Genomic DNA, 12349 nt, shown 5'->3' with positions numbered 1-12349 from the left:
GCTCCCGGCCGCGCCTGCACAGCTGCAGCCCGCGCGCCCGGCCGCCACCGCCTGCGCGCAGCCCCGGGTCGCTGGGCCGCCGCCGCCGCCAGGGCTGGCTGCGCCTCGCCGCGTGCAGGCCTCGGCAGCCAGCCGGGCACCCCACTTACCCCGCTCCTGCCCGAGCTCCAGCATCAGCCGTCCCCCTTCCGCCGCGGGCCGCCGCCTTCGGTCGCCTCCCAGGTTCCAGCCGCCTGCACGCACTCCCGGATTTTAAAAACAAACAGGCGCCTCCGCCTCCCCGCCGCGCTCGCAGGGCTTCCGCCAGCCCGCGCCTCCCAAAGCTGGGAAGTTTGCTGGCGGGGCCCGGGCGGGACGCGCGGGCTGTCACCCCACGCTTGCGGCGCAGGAGCCTCGGCGCACCCCGCGCCCGCGGTGTCTGCCTCGCGATCGTTCTCCCTCCCTCCGTGTCACCCCCAGTCCTGCGATGCAGTGTCAGGATTGCACTGCTCTGACTCATCGGTTGAGCTCACAGCTTGAAAAAAAAAAAAAAGAGAGAGAGAGAGAGAGAGGGTGAGAGGCAACAGCGCAGGAGGAGGACTCTGGCGTGCTACAAAGGATTGCACAACTCCGGGCTGGGAGCGCGGAGCGCCCAGCGGCCGGCCGGCGCGCGCGGCACGGCGGCGAGCAGGAACCAGCTCCACCACTCCATCAGCACAACTGTCTCGGGTCGGCCGCACCGCCAGCAGGCCTGGCGCCGCCCACTTCCTGCGACCAAATAAGGCCGGAGAAGGCGTTTTTAAACCTCGGGCGGCTGGCCGGGCTGGGGATTTCCAGCAGACCTCACCTCCACTGCCGAGCGGGTCGCCCTCCTCCCTCAGCCCAGGCCGGCGCCCCCGATGGCTTTGCTGGAACCAACAGGCCACGCGGGCCCGTTCCTTTCACACCAAGGTCAGAAGGAGACGGTGACGAAATGCTTGGAAACCCATCGGTCCTGCCAGGAAAGTGTGTATGTGATGTTGGGGAGGACACAAGTCGCTTTCTTTCCACAAAGAGCACGCTGGTTTTGGATCCGGTAAATCATACACAATCCTCTCTAAGGCACTTCATTAAGTTTCCCCAAGTTTCACTTTTGGCATCCTAGTGGTGTAAAGGTTATTGAGAAACGTCCCAGCCCCCATAAAAGACCAGTTACTGAGGTGATGAAAAGCTCCTGGGTTTAATTCTAGCCACTGAGGGCAGAGTCGGGGCAGCTTTTCACTGCAGGCCCAAATTTCCCCTCCGTTCCCTCCTAACCTCCCTCCCCCACCCCCAACCCCGTGCCTTCTGGCCTGGCTGCCTGGAAGATGGGGAACATTTCTGCTGCGGGAGGTTCTCGTTGGCGCCCACATTTGGTGAAGCTCCAGGGCCAAGAGAAAGTCCAGGGGAGGTTCTTTCCATTTGTTTTGGTTTTTGTTTTTTCCAAAGAGATGGGTCAGAAGGAGGTTTGCCTTTGAAGGAAGAAAACACTGTGTCCTGGCGGTGGCGGCCTTCCCCTGGGCCCAGTCCGGAGAAGCAAGTGCATCTCTTGCTTTCTCAGGGAGCTGGGGAGAGGCAGTGGAATGGGATCCTCAGACCCTCCGAGCCTGCAGGGTTGCCGCTGGGGACGAGATGACAGAGACCCAGCCTTGCTCCCGAGGAGGAGCACCACCATCTAGTCCTGTTCTATGCTTCTGCCGGCGGGAGCACCTGTGCGCCCCTGGAGCTCACACCTCACCCAGGAGGAAAAGGGCTTACTGCACCAGAATAGAACACATACGGCAAAAGAAGGACAACCTAAAACAGTCTCCTCTTCAAAACAGCCATCATTATGCCAGGGCACTGGACCAGAGGACCTCTTAAAACTCCCTTCCGGTTTAAAATCCAGGATTCCGTGATTGTAAAAAGTGCATGGAGAAGCCAGGGAAACCACCTTCAACAAAGAAAAGCCCAGGCTCTGGGATTTAGCATCTCCTATGACAGTATTGTTTCTGGCAATTCTTTTTTTTTTTTTTTAAGATTTTATTTATTTATTTGACAGACAGAGATCACAAGTAGGCAGAGAGGCAGGCAGAGAGAGAGAGAGAGAGGAGGAAGCAGGCTTCCTGCGGAGCAGAGAGCCCGATGCGGGGCTCGATCCCAGGACCCTGAGATCATGACCCGAGCCAAAGGCAGCAGCCCAAACCACTGAGCCACCCAGGCGCCCCGTTTCTGGCAATTCTTAAAGCATGTCCCCACACAGAGCCTACTTAACAACCTAACAACCCTATGTATGTGTGAGTTTTATCCCCCTGGTTTTATGGACGAGCACACAGAGGTTCAGATAGGTTAAGGGACTTGCGCAAGATCACAGGACAAGTCAATCATCTGTCACTTCTCTGTTCCTCTTCCCAGCTCCCCCAGAGGAAGGCAGCTGGGGGACTGGCGTGCTGAGGCATGCAGGCCCGGTCCCCCAAGAAGAGGCTAGATTCTCAGGACTCCTAGGCAGAGGTTCGGTGTATAAAGCCTTTTCGGTTTTTTCCATTTGTCTGATTTCTTCATTCCCACTGACACCTCATCCAAGTGAGGGAAGCAAAAGCAAAGCCACTTGGTGTCCAGTGCCTGCTGCTGCCAGGTTTCCTCTGCAGGCCTCTGGCCAACCTGTCCTCCCCACCCCCACCACCGGGCCTAACCCTGAAATCTGGCCTCAAGCCAGCTCCGGAGCAAGCCCCTGAGAGCCAGGGCAGACCAGCCCAGGGATGTTCCCAACCAACCAGAAAACCCAGCTGGGAAGCACATTCCTGGAAGAACTTGCCACCGTGGAGCCAGGGCCCAACCTCCAGGAAACGAATGGGAGCCACTCCAGAGGGCACTCCTCACGCAGCCTCGTCGGGCCAGGACTTCCTCCTGTCCCATGTTGGGTAGCTGGGCCCGGCCCAGGGAGCAGCATGAGGAGCAGGGGAAGGTGGCAGGGGGTGTGTGGGAAACAGAAGTCATTGACCCGGAGTAGTCCCGCTCATCTTGCAACAGCACATCCCTTCACCCCAACTCAACTTCCAGACTCAGTCCATTTCAGAAAGAAGAGAGGAAGGAGAGGGGCATGTGTGCGTCAAAGGGAGGAGGGCTCAAGATGGCGACCGATGCCCCCTCCCCAGGAGAAGCGCGCCTCCCACGGGCGGGCAGACAAGGATGTGTAGAGACAGCTGCAGCTCTTCCGAGAAAGCCCTGGAGGTCAGTTTTGCTGCAGATATGACAGTGCAGAATCACTGACATGTGAAGTGAAAGTTTTGGTTTTAGAAGCTCTAGTCTCTGGGGCAGCCAACAAGGGTGCCCTTTGGAGAGGGGGAATAAAAGGTGTTCCAGGGACCTTCCCACAGAGCAAGCTTTTCTCGACCTTTACAAACTGCAGGGAAGAGAGGAGCACAGGGCTCCAGTGCCCAGGGAGTGTGTCAAGTACCCTTGACAGGCTTCCAAACTCTGTGTCCTGATGAGGGCAGAAAATGGCCTTAGAGAGGCTTCCTGGGACTGTACCAGCTCTCTGGACTTGGCCCCGAGTGACCATCAGCAATGTCCACTTCTGGGACAACCCGAGACCATTAAAAAGCTACTGAGGGTGAATTCTGTGGTATTGAATTACATTCCAATAAAGGTGTTATTAGGAAAGAAAGCTTCCACGGAAGCTAGGTCCTCCCTACCCAGCCACCTACCTCTATTAAGTAACTGCTGCCATCAGTTACTATTTAAACAGGGGTTTTCTCCCTGCCTCCAACCCCACCAAGCCCCAGGCCTGCATTCCTGCCCTTTTTCCATTGTCCCTTCTCTGTCAGGATCTTTCCATGGAGGCCGGCACAGATGGTGTGCTTCACCGAATAAGAGAAGCGACCTGTACTGGAGCCTGGGGAATCAAGGAACAAATACTGTAGGGGAAATCACAAATCAACGATGCTGGGTTCCTTGTGTCCCTATTGTCCTTTCCTTGGCAGAATAAAGGTTCCGCCTCTAAGTCCTCATTTACCTACGGTTTCAACAGAAGAAAAGAGAGGTTTTGGAAAAAACAGTCACCGGGACAGAGTCTTGGTCCTGCCTATCGCTAACGCCCTGTGTGCTCTCAGGGAAGTTGACACCGCTGAGCCTCGCTTTTGGGGCCCGTAGCAGATGTACTGAATTTGTTCCACGGACCTTGAGAGAACACATACCTTCTAGGGGCCTGGAGAATTCCAAGGGCAAAACCCTGCTTTATAACGGTATCTTGCTAGGTACATTTAAGGGATTACAACTGTTCCTCTTTTTACTGTTTTAGCCTACATCCCCTTCTGCTAAAACTAGCTTCTTCCTTTCAACCTAGCCCAGGTAAGATATTTTTTCCCCTGAAGACCCCTGGGTCCATCCCCCATGAGCCTCAGGGTGACCCCTCTGCTGGGCTTGTCCCAGATTCTTTTCAACCCCGACATCTGGGTGTCCTTCTAAGGCCCCCGTCCCAGTCTCTTTTCATGTCCTTTCCCTACACTTCCTCCTCAGTGCCACCCACCAGCCGTGCCTTCTCCTCACCACTTTTTGTCATGTCCTTTCTGAGAGGACAGGGAGCTCAAAACCACCCCAGCCAGTAAGTGAAGCCATTGTGTGCTACGAAGTCCCTGCACTGTTTTCTCTTCTACCCATGAAAGCTCCGTTCACATTCACTTCACCTGTTCTGGGGCAGGGCCGTGTCTGCCACACCAGGCCCCAGCTGTCCGCATCCTTTCCCCCGCCTACCCTCGCCTCCACCTCCCTCTCTTGCAGGCCCCGGACGACGTTCTTAGTGCCTTTGTCAGGCCTGAGAGGGAGCTTCTGCAGATGTCCCCCAGTTGCTGCTGTCACTCTGGGAGCAATGTCTGGCTGGGTGTAGGGGGAAGAACAAAACAGGTGTGGCTGCCAGGGAGGGCCGGCCAGCAGGGCCACGGGGACAGAAGCACCCTTTCTTCACAGAGCCAAGGCTGCCAGCTTCCCAAGGGCTCCTTTCAACACCGTTCCATGCCCCCTGCAGAACCAGCCCCAGACAGACTCCAGTCACTGGCTGTTCGCTGGAGCTCAGCTTCCCTACCTTGTGGCCATGGGCCAGGAGGAACTCCCACAAGATCGAGTGTGTGCAGTGGGGCATGCTTCAAAACATTATTCTTGGGGCGCTTGGGTGGCTCAGTGGGTTAAAGCCTCTGTCTTTGGCTCAGGTCATGGTCCCCGGGTGCTGGGATCCAGCCCCGCATGGCATCGGGCTCTCTGATCAGCGGGGAGCCTGCTTCCCTTCCTCTGTCTCTGCCTGCCTCTCTGCCTACTTGAGATCTGTCTTTCAAATAAATACAATCTTTAAAAGTAAATAAATAAACAAATAAATAAGTAAAACATTATTTTAGGGGTGCCTGGGTGGTTCAGTAGATTAAAGCCTCTACCTTCAGCTCAGGTCATGATCCCAGGGTCCTGGGATTGAGCCCCGCTTCCGGTTCTCTGCTCGGTGGGGAGCCTGCTCTCCCCTCCCTCTCTGCCTACTAGTGATCTCTGTCTTTCAAATAAATAAATAAAATCTTAAAAAAAAAATTATCCTTAAATGAAAACAAACACTGATAGGTTATGAACGAGAACCCCTTATTTGTGTTCACGGGAGTATACAGGTTAAGAGCCAAAGCTGAGACGTTAAGTCCAAATCTTGGCTCACACTACACACTAGCTTGATGACCTTGAGCAAGTTATTTAACCGCTTGGTTTTCTCATCTGCAAAATGGAGACAAGATCTTCACAGCATATGGCACACGTGAAGTCTTTTGTAAGTGTTGGTTACCATTTTTTGTCATCTCCTGATTCATCCCCCTTGCGTCTCGTCTTGCACACTTAGCATCCTCACTGCCATCAGAGCGATCACATCCCTTTTCAGGAGTTCCCAGCATTCTTCCACATAAGGCTGAGCCCGTTAGCCGAACTCTTAGGTGTGGACACTTTGGACATGACCAGCTCTGTCCTACGCCCCAGCCCCAAGGACACACAACCAAACAAGCTGAAGTTCCTCAAGAGACCTGCTTGCTCACACATGCTCCTCCTCCCCCACCTTCATCCACAGGTAAATCCCACACCCCCAGTCTCCCATCAGACTTGAGCTCAATGGCAACTCCCCCAGGAAGCCTTCCTTGACCTCTCCAAACAGAGGAAGCCCACTGGAGTTTATACCCCTGGAGCCCTCCTGGACCTCCTTCCGTCAGACTGGGGCACCATCCCCCAACCACTGTGTTAGTCACTAAGAAGAGATCAAAGCTGCCCCCTTTTCAAAGGGAGCCTTTGCTGATCGAGTGCCCTAGAGTCAATGATTGAATAGGGGGTGGGGCAAGGGGCTGGGTCAGAAAGTTCAGCCCCCTCATCTCAAGGTGGAACCCATGCTGTGATGGTTCAACTCACACCCCTGAGATCCCCGTGGGGTCTAGCTGAAGCTAGCCAGCTCCAGCTGCAGTAGGGCCTTCTTTCCTTCTTCCACAGTAGGTCCTCCCCAGCTCGAGCCTTCTTCCTTCTTCCTTCCTTCTTCCTTCCTTCATCCCTTTCCCCGGAGAGCACTTCCTAAGTCAATCCCAAGCACCCCTCACTGCCTCTGTCCCTGCTCCTAAACTAACTGAGCTTCCTCCTTACTAGGATTAGAGAGAACAGTCTAGATGCCAGTCACCTTGTATCCCTGGCGCCCACACAGAGTGGGTGCCCAGGAAATTCTTGCTGATAAATGCACAAGTAACACATGAGAAAATCTGAGGTAAGCAATCACATGTAGCATTATTATTATTATCACTGTTTTCATAACTATTTCTCCCATTCCAAATGCACGTTTAACCTCTCTGAAATCAGGATGCATGCCATGATTTAATCAACAGCATTTTCTCTTTCTTAGTTGAACATAAAATACAACTGTACCAGGGTGGCGCAGTTGATTAAGCGCCCGGCTCTTGGTTTCGGGTGCAGGTTGTGATCTCGGGGTCATGATCTCGGGGTTGTGAGATTGAACCCCGTGTCAGGCTCTGTTCTCAGTGCGGAGTCCACTTGGGACTCTCCCTCCCTCTGCCCCTCCCCCTGCTCTCTCTCCTTCTCTCAAATAAATAAACAAATCTTTTTTAAAATTAGAAAAATAAAAATCAGGATTTCTGGTTTGTCATGAAAAAAATTGGAACACTGGCCACCTTCCCTGTCAGAGGTGGGGAAGAGTAGCTACCTGAGGGGAGTAGCACTAGGAGAGACCAGCAGCACCACAGGAGCAGCCCTGTGGTGGGACGCCCACACCCCAATTTTCCACTGCTTCCTTGACCACTTATCTCACCTGTGCTGTTGGAGATGGGGATGGGACCTTGGAGAGGGTGACCCTTAGATCAGATGAACCCCAATGCCCTCTCCAGCCCTGACATCCTATGTAGCTCCTCCCAGAACCTCCCCTGTAGCCCTACAAGGAGGTCACTTCAGGAGCCTATACTGGCACCACTCAGGTAAGCCCCTCCTGACCTCCCTACCTGCCCTCTGACGTCCATCACTGGGCCCCCAGGGTCTGTCCCTCTCCCTCCCTTCGCCCCCTCCACACCCAGAGCACCAGTCCTAGCCAGTGAGGGGCTGAGCCAGGCAGGTGTGGAGTCCGGTTAGCCCAGGCCAAGGGGGGGCCCCCACCCCCCCCCAGGAGGGAGGCAGGCAGGACCGTGAGTCCCTCGTCCCTCTTCTCTCCACAGGAGAGTAGTTTAAGGAGACAGATGGAAGTGGGGAGGTTCTGCAGACACCGAGGACAAACACAGTTTGACACATGAGGAAACACAAACAGTAAATCATCAGGACGAAGAATGTACAGTCTCAGCAGCAATCTAAGATATGCAAATTAGAACCCCATTAAGGACCCATTATAGCCTCAAGTCCGCGTGCAAATAAGTAAATAAATTAAACCAGAGGCTGCTGATGGCAGGGCCATCCGGAGACAGCCGCCCCAACACTGCTGTGCCACTCTAAACCATTCAGACCTTTCTAGAGTTGACGACTTTGACCAGGTAGTTACGATTGGGAGACGAGTTTCCATGAAAATAATCTCAAATACCCTCCCCCAAAGGAGTTTTTACAAACGATACTCATGGCACCATGGAATTGAAATCCATTCAGAATGAAACCTGAAAGGGATCGGCACGTGGAAACAATCTGATGAAACCATTTGACCTTGCTCTGTGACAAAATCAGCACGAAGGAACAGGGCAGGCGGACTTACAAGGACTTACAAACGAGGTTAAAACATCCACAGGAGCATGAGCAGCAATCAGAAGAGAATCCTGACAGTACAAATTGCTAAGGTGTAATGTTTACTCTAACTGGAAATGGTTTAAATAACAATGACGATGATGATAAAAATGTCCGGGCCATTGAGTACGATTTCCTGACCCTAAAGATACCCGGCCCAGCTCCCAGGAAGCCTGGGAGCTCCAACTCCTGGCCTGAGGAGGGAGCAAGAAGGAATGGGAGCCAAGAGAGACAGGACTTAGGGCAGGAGGATGGCCCCAGAGCTTCCCTTAGCAGGAGGGCTCAGGAAGATACCTCCGGCTAAAGAAACAGAGTTACACAAATCAACCCACACCATTTAACCTCTAACGTCCTGGGTGCTGGATCTCGCTGCTGCATTTTCGCTCTCAATTTTACTAATACCTTATTTCAGCAACTTCAGAGGTGACACCAGGGCTCTCTGTGGGCTAGCCTAGGAACCCAACCACCATTTATAGCATTGTTTCTATGGAAATGTGTTTCAAGCTTCAAGAAATCTAGCTGCTGACAGCCCTGGGGCACGCACGTGGTCTCTAAATTAGGGAACTGAGACGAGCAGTGACTGCTGGGTCCTGGGCTCAGAAGACAGCTTGTTACTTAGACTGTGCTGCACACCACCAGCAATGATCCCATGAGAGCAGGCCGGAGGTCGCTGTCCGGGGTGGGGTGGGACCGCGGCCATCTAGAAATATTCCAGGAAAGCACATAGATATCCCCCCTCCCCCGCTGCCTCCAAACACATCACGGAAAATATGAAATTGGCCTCAGTGCCCCTCCCGAGTATCCAGATGAGCCCTGAGCCCACACGCTTTCCAACTCATTCCTGACCCTGGCCAAACTCTAGCCACAAGGCCTCAATTCAGTCTGATCTCAGAACAAAGAAACTCCAAACCTTTGACAGTTCTGGAATTTGGCTTCTGCAGATAGGTGCTTGAGATAACCAGGGCCCCAGCAGGGCCCCGACATCTCTCCACACATGCACCGCTGCTGCCATGGTCTGTTCTAGCAGGTCCGACCTGCCTGCACAAGGTCTGCCCAGGGCTCTCCAGCTCTCATACGCCTGAGGACTCCACGAACAACACTGGGAAGACTCCCTTGCTGCCCCGAACCACAGCGGCCACAGGGAAAGGATGATCAAGCGTCCTCTGCAGAGACACTCCACATGTCCAGAAAGTGCCCCATTAAGAAGAAAAGTCTACACACACATGGGGAGGCGGGGACCGGCACGGGGTGAACGGTGAGAAGCCTATTCACCAGGCATCCCAAGGTTCTGAGATGCCAGAGACAGGAGAAAGTGGTCAGAAGAGGGTCAGCTGCTCGGCCACAAGGCCACACCTCCAGCTGCAAGTCTGAGCAGAGCTCATGGCGAGACGGGGGTTCAGAGGGAGCCTGACTGCTAAGCAGGTAGAGGCAGACCGGATAAATGTGGGGGGCTTTTCGAGGCTAACCATGAAGGGCAACTCAAAGTTTCAATCCTATAATAAGTATGTACAATACTGCAAACACCCAAGATGCTAACTCACTAGGGCCCTACCTGGGTTAGGCAGGGCCACAGGAGGTCAGTGTGCAAAGCATATGCTTGCTTGCCGCTGCCTACCGGAGCTGCAGAAGAGAGCATAGGAGGCTGCCTCCCTCTGCCTGGAGGTAAGTGGGCAGCTCAGAGCTGAGCCTCAGGGCCACACGTACTCAAAGGGCTGGTTCCCTGCAAAACCAGGTGTGAGCAATCATCTGGGGCTCTGAGGCAACTTGGAGGTCACCTGCACCAGGCAGAGTCCGAGCTGCGAGGCCAGCAGTTGTACAATTAGCCAGCCGGTGAGGTCAGGCCTTCCATCACGAAAAGACTCAGTTAGCCAATCTGAATTCTCCAGCCCCTGCAGTGCAGGCGGCTGATAAGACCCAACAGTTCTGTCTTCCCTGTGGTAACAGATGGGAGGTCTGGAGGTCCCTCCCCCTGGCCTTCCCACCCTGATCCAAAGTCTTTGATACGTTAAGGTCTTCTTTTTTAAAAAGTGTATCAAGTGTATATTAAGCAATTTCAAACGCACAAAGTATTCATGGCCACTTACTTCACCTAAACCCAGTATCTACCTTATGCCAATTTACGCTATGGCCGGTGTAATCAGCTTTTAGTCACTCAAGTGTATGTGTAACTTTGCCTGCTAAGACAGAAACCACTTTGTCACCAAAATCCATCAACATTTTCCTATGAATCAGTATCATCTTCCTATTAATTTCATAACAGCACAGTACGTCACTGGGTTTAGGTATCATGAACTCATGAATTATAAAGCCATGTGGGAACATTTAGGCTGTTTACAGTTTACTGCTATCTTAAACAATGTTGCTATAAATATCTTTATCCATACAGTTAGCTCTTTTCCTCTTCAGAATTATTTCCTTAGAATAAATTCCCAAGAGGGGAACCTGGGTGGCTCAGTGGGTTAAGAGTCTGTCTGCAGCGCAGGTCATGATCCCGGGATTCTGGGATCGAGCCCGCATTAGGCTCCCTGCTCACCAAGGGATTCTGCTCCTCCCTCTCCCTCTGCTCCTCCAAATTGTGCTTGTGCTCTCTCTCTCTCTCAAATAAATAGATAATCTTAAAATAAAAAAGAAAGAAAGAGAGAAATTCCCAAGAGTAATACTGATAGGTAATTAACATTTTTTAATAACTTCAAGTTCTACATTTTAAAAGAGATATATATATATATATCTGTGTCAGTTACCTGGATTGCCTATTTTCCAACGTAGTTTTCCTTTCCATTCTTTCCTTCCTTTCCATACTTCCCAATCCTACCAATCAAGGTCTACTTTTTTTTTTCAAGGTCTACTCTTTTTTTTTTTTTTTAAAGATTTTATTTATTTATTTGATAGACAGAGGTTACAAGTAGGCAGAGAGGCAGACAGAGAGAGAGAGGAAGCGAAGCAGACTCCCGGCCAAGCAGAGAGCCCGATTCGGGGCTCAATCCCAGGATCCTGGGATCATGACCTGAGCCGAAGGCAGAGGCTTTAACCCACTGAGCCACCCAGGCGCCCCCAAGGTCTACTCTTAAAACCCACTTTCCCTAAGTCCCCATTGGGTCTGGCATCTGAAGCACACATCCTAGGACTGAAAGGATTTCGGAGGAACTCAGCTGATTTTCTATGGAGGGATAATGAAGGAGGCCAGAGAGATGTGGGTAGAGAGGCAGAGGACTTGGAGGGATACCAGGGGGTAGTATGCCCCATGGAGGCAGAAACAAAGGCAAATCCTACAGGCTATCCCTTCCAAAACAAGGGCATCAAACCTATCCCACCACCTAAGCCCACCAAAAACACTTGCATGGGTTCCTAAAGATCTTAGCAATGCTATGTGCTTCTAAGTTCTGGAAACATACTCTGCAAGCAACATAAGCCACACATTCACCACTAGGCAACAAGGCCCACACATGTATGGGCTCCGCCCTAAGCGTGGTTCAACTTTAAGAAAACAAGTCTACCCCCACAGCCATGACAGGAAGATGCTTCTTGTCAGTACTCCCTAAGTGGCATGCAGACCCCAGATGACTATTTAATACCAGGAATGCCCTGGATAATAGTCAGGTTCCATGGTGATGGACCATAGAGACAACCACCTGCCAGACTCTGCTCACAGGCTTGTGGGATTTCTGAGCAGGGAAGGACCACATGCAGTCCAAGCGTCTCAAAGGTGCCGCCTTTAAACCAGCTCCTCGTCGATGCCCCGTCAGAGCCCTCCTCAGGGTGAGCAGGACCCAGGTGCTAGGCTTGGGGGTCCTAAGCCCCCTTCCCACCCTCACTGGGGCCTACCTGGCAGGCTCAGAGAAACAGCAAAGCCACCAAGGCCGTGGCTCCAAAAGGTGCCAAGGGAGGGCCGCCGTGCCGACAAAGAGTTCATCCACCCGTGCGTCCACCTGGTCCATATTGGGTCCTGGGCCTGCCCATGGCTCCCTCCTGTCCCCACAGGCTGCCCTTCCGGGCCCATCATGGGACACCTACAGTGTGCCGGGCACAGTTCTGCCCCAGGGAGGAGCCAGGCCCCTCCAGTGGTAAGTTCTGTGGCAGAGACGCTAGGGCGGAGGCTCAGGAAGGTGGC

General features: G+C 53.0%; 1 protein-coding gene across 4 annotated transcripts in view; it reads right to left on the bottom strand.

Moving 5' to 3' along the window:
- Positions 1-12349, bottom strand: part of MIDEAS (mitotic deacetylase associated SANT domain protein) — a 70283-nt gene that overhangs the window by 41270 nt on the left and 16664 nt on the right. Inside the window, exon 1 of one of the 4 annotated variants that reach the window (XM_045072574.1) lies at positions 150-1985. The exons of the other annotated variants lie outside the window; for them this stretch is intronic. The gene's annotated coding sequence lies outside the window, so the exon portion shown is untranslated. Of the gene's footprint in view, positions 1-149; positions 1986-12349 lie in introns of those variants that run through there. 4 annotated transcript variants of the gene reach the window in all.

The sequence above is a fragment of the Mustela putorius genome, unplaced genomic scaffold, assembly GCF_011764305.1.
Source record: "Mustela putorius furo isolate JIRA1106 unplaced genomic scaffold, ASM1176430v1.1 tig00000129_pilon_pilon_pilon, whole genome shotgun sequence".
Lineage (NCBI taxonomy): Eukaryota > Metazoa > Chordata > Mammalia > Carnivora > Mustelidae > Mustela > Mustela putorius.
The sequence above is the reverse complement of the archived record's forward strand: the minus strand, read 5'-3'. Positions and strand labels throughout refer to the sequence as shown.